The sequence below is a fragment of the Mirounga angustirostris genome, unplaced genomic scaffold (assembly GCF_029215605.1).
Source record: "Mirounga angustirostris isolate CCGP_5_RB_7025 unplaced genomic scaffold, mMirAng1.0.hap1 SCAF_16, whole genome shotgun sequence".
Lineage (NCBI taxonomy): Eukaryota > Metazoa > Chordata > Mammalia > Carnivora > Phocidae > Mirounga > Mirounga angustirostris.
In genome coordinates, this window is record NW_026991724.1 from 30,996,619 (window position 1) to 31,001,302 (window position 4,684).

A 4,684-nucleotide genomic window follows, 5' to 3' on the forward strand; every position below is an offset into this window, starting at 1 on the left:
TTTTATAAAAGGACTTCTGAGAATTTAGATGAGGTTACTTGTGGCTGAGATGTTCTGGAAAAGATTTCATGGACATGGAGTTCCTTTGGCTAGCATTAAAAGATAGGCAATAGTGAAATAGGTAGGTGTAGAGGTGTGCAGGGTATTCCTTGCCCCACCTCCCCAAGATGGAGAACAATGCAGAAGTCTTTCACAAAAGAAGAAGAAATAGGAATGACCACTCCCACTAATGAAAATAATCAAATTGAAATGAATCAAAATTGAGAGGAGCAGCAGATATTCTTTTTCCACCCATCAGATTGGCCAAAGTAAGACGACTGATCATATTCAGTGTAGGTCTGAGAATGGAGAAATGGCGCTCTCATTGACCTCGCGGGGGGAAGGGTAACTCGCTGCCCTTGTGAGGATTTTGGCATTAAATATCAAAAGCCTTAAAAATGTGCTCATCTTTCACACAGTGATTTCACAAAGATGATATTCATCACACAAAAAAGTTTGTTAAGGGAGTCACAGTGTTTCAGAGATTGACCTTGTAAAACAAGGTCGTAAAAACAGACAGAACAAACCCTCAACAACAAGAAACAACCATTAGGAGGAGACTAATAAAAAAATATATGCAGTAAATATGAGAATTTTATATTAATTAAAAATAATACATATATAGAGGGTTTTCAGAACACATGGAAGAGACGGCAACAGTTGGAGTTCAAACACTTCTGTGATGGTCTTTGGGTGCCCTGTGAGAGGAAAGGGAAGGATGCCACTGGAATCATCTTGCTCTTCGATACCACAATCCTTCCCTTCTCCCTTACCCTCCGTACCAGACAGTATTACTAACTCTTCCCCTCTCCCGATGTCTTACGTCACTTCCTAGGAGATGAAGTTTATTCTTCACTGGTTTACCAGTTTGTCAGATCCCTAGCGTGATGGTTTCCTATAGTGGCTAAGGCAGTGCCAGGGAAATTACAACCACTGTTGGAAGGGCTGGAGTAGCTTAGTGTGTCTGGAGCAGACCGACCATCTTGTATCTTTGAGCACCAGCTATGTCTTTGGGATCAGTCTGCCTCACTGACCTCGAGGCCTGGGCTGAGCAGGAGCGTAATGAATTTGTCAGGCAGCTGGAGGTCAGTGAGGCAGACTTCGTGGCAAGGTTTTACCAAGCCATGGCTGCTACAGCTGGTAAAGATTCATGGGCATTAAAATCAAAGAAGATAATCATAGCTGATGGAGATGCAACTTTACAGTGAGAACTTCCAATGTGTCCCTTACAGGTCTAGGGATGGTATTCTGATCAGCTGACTGAACTCGTTGACAGTACAGGCTTGTTTTTTTCAATGTTAACAGCCTATCAACTGGACTCCTCCTCAAATAAATGTTTTCCATCTAAGTAAATCTAGATCAGCAGTCTGCCTCCTAGCTTGCTCCTTTCTAGATGTCAGACCCTCAAGAATTCAATGGCTTCTTTTGCAAGTATAACCAGAAGGAAACTACACATTATAACTCAAGCCTATTGCTGGCCCATGGGGCTGTAAAGTAGAGCCTTCCTACTCCAGAAACAGGAGAGAAGGACAATGAAAGGTCATGTTTTTATAGTTTAACTGGATTCACATGGCTGGTTTCACTACCCTTACCAGACTCTGGCATAATTATGTGACATCCCAACTATTAGCGTTCCTAGTGATGATTTCATAGAATTAGGGACAAATCAGGAGAAGGAGATAATTAGTTACTCCTTCCACACTGATGTTTGTTTGAATCCAAATAGCAATGACTTTTTCTAAAGCATATGTGATATCCTTGGAGCTGGTAACAGATTCCTATTCTGTAAGTTTGCTCTACAATATGAAAACAAGTGACACTCTTTTTTTTTTTTTTAAGATTTTTTATTTATTTATTTGAGAGAGAGAATGAGATAGAGCATGAGAAGGGGGAGAGTCAGAGGGAGGAGCAGAACAAGTGACACTCTTTACAGGCAGGTTGAAAGTTTAATTTTTGTATCAAAATAAAGAATGCATCTTAAGGGAAAAAATAAGATACATATATAAACCTACTGACATTGGAAGATCCATAGTACATAGTTAAATAAAAGGATGTTTTAAATCATTATGAACGATATGATCCTATTTATGTCTTTATAAAGTTTTATATTGTTTATGTTCTATTTTTATTTGTTTTTATTTTTTCTATGTTCTATTTTTAGAATTTAGAATTATAATTGATAGAATTACATGTCTAATTATATTTGCATACATATTATATTTTATATACATTTATTTGGACTTCAACTGATTTAGATTGACATATATGTGCATATCCATTCCAGTTTTTCATATATCAAAATTTTAACAGATTATATTTAGGTGGTTTTAGATGGTAGGATCTTAAGTGAATTTATTTCTACTCTGAATTTTCTTAATTCTTTCCCTTGTGTCTGTTACCTTTATAATAAGAAGATAGCTATTTCCTAAAAAATAAAGAAGAAGAAGAGCAGGAAGGAGAAACTTTGGGAATGGCCTTCAAGCTTAGACAAGAATAAGGGGCCCTTCTAATTGCCTCACCCCATGTGTAATGGACACAATTTCTTCCAGCCCAGTTGTATCTACTCTTTGTATGAGGAGATGAGCTGCACCATGAAACGGGCCATTTCCTGCTTACGTAAATCATTTTGCATTGAAAAACACTGCCTACCAACATAGTATGTATCTACTTAGTATTATCTGCCATTTCTTTAAAAGTAATTGTACCTCTAATTGGCTTGATGTGCCACAAAAGAAAAGAGATGGATAAATAGTTTAAGAGCTAGAAGACTAGAAATCCCTTGCCTTGTACAATCAGGGCAGAGATTTCTTAGTTTTGTTATATTTAAAATAACAGTTACCATTTGTGGAGTACTTTCCATTTGGCATGCCTGTGCTGAGCACTTTCTACACTATCTCTCATCCTCACCGCAATCCAATGCGGTCAGTTCAATTATTATGTCAATTTTATAGATGAAGAAACTGAGTTTAAGTAGCTGATCGAGATTCTGCAGCTAAAAAAGTGGCAGAGTCATTGTTTTGCCTGGTAATTGAGAGACAATTAGATTCCAGATGGTGGAACAGCTTGATGAATGGAACGGGATCAGATCAGGGATTAGATGATCTAGATCATATTGCCGCTAATTCTTGGTTGATTTCTTACCCTTGGGTCAGAGTAAATACGGCAAATAGAACGCATGTGTATTTACACAATCGTTCACAGGAGAGAAAAGGAATAAAACCTACATATCTGTCTGTCTATCCGGATCTAGATCTCTACCAGCAGAGACAAAGAATGGGAACGGAGCGTCCACAGAGGAGAGATGTCAAGGCATTTTTGAAAGATTGAAAGCAGAACAAAGAGTAATAATTAACTTAGCAGACCAGAGAGAATTGAAACCTAAGTGCTTATCGAATAAGGAGATGACGCAAGGATATTTGCTCTGGAGGCTCATGTGAAAGTTCAGAGGTGGAAGTCGTCCCAAAGAATATGTATTTATCTATCTATTTAGCTGTTTTTCTCAGAATATTTTAATCCATTTTGTAGGATTCTTTTTTCTTTTTTGCCAGCGCATCTCTTTATGGCTATTTCCTTTTGCTTGCTTTTCATTTTTGTTTCAAACTGAAAAGTTTTGAGGTTTTAAAATCATGAAAGCATCATATTCCTATTGCAAGAATTTCAAATAATACAGAAATATAGAAAGTAATAAAAAGAAAGTCTTTCACACCTCCATATGATTCTCTAGCTGTGCTACCCAATCTGGTATTCACTAGCTACATGTTGACATTTACATTTATTTAATTAAAATGAAGGAGAATGAATACCCAGTGCCATATTTCAAGTGCTCAACTGTCATGTGTGGTTAGTGGCTACTGTATTAAACAATGCAGAACTAGATCCTGTCTATTATCATAGTAAGTATTTTGGACACTGTTGCTCTAGAGGTATTCACAGTTTACTGTACAAATTCTCAATTGTTTTACGATTGCACGTAGAAATAGGAATGTGTCACACTACACGTACTCATGATTTTACACAAATGGTCTGGCTGCTTCTGAGGAAAAGCAGCATTGCCTTGCTCAATCCTTCCCTACTCTCGGCACAACTTTCCAGAAGCACCTACTGAAACATTTTTAACTCAAATTATAGTGTATGCATTGTAACAAATGAAATAACGCAGAAGCACAAGGAAAGCACCCTCACCACCTCCCATTTTAAAGGCAAAATCTATTTAATGCTTCTGGATTTGGTTTTTGTTGTTGTTGTTCTTTTGATAACTATTTCCATAACTTCATTTCTTAATTTATCACTCAGTCAATATCTATTAACTCTCGCTATGGAAGATGAGGAGTAAGCTCACCCGTATCGACCACTCCCCTTTGTTTCCTCCTCCCAGTGTTTGAAATTTATATTAATACATTCATTGGTTGCCTCTCTAACTCTAGATAACATTATTTAACCTCTATTTATTTCATCAACTTTCCCTTGACTTGTAAAATTGCATTATCAGCTCCTCCTCTTTCTGTCTCCCTCCCATTTCCAAGTCCTGTTCTCTGCTATCACCCTTTCACCTGCACACAATTTATTCTGTCTACTCACCGAAGCTGCTTTTGTGATGCTTTCTCCTTCATCCCACTCGAAAAGTCCAAAGTCAATTTGCAACATT

The 4,684-nt window shown here is 37.5% G+C and overlaps 1 pseudogene; it reads left to right on the forward strand.

Moving 5' to 3' along the window:
- The first annotated feature begins 757 nt into the window (after positions 1-757).
- On the forward strand, positions 758-1,247 carry LOC123856020 (uncharacterized protein C14orf119 homolog; annotated as a pseudogene).
- The last annotated feature ends 3,437 nt before the right edge of the window (positions 1,248-4,684 follow it).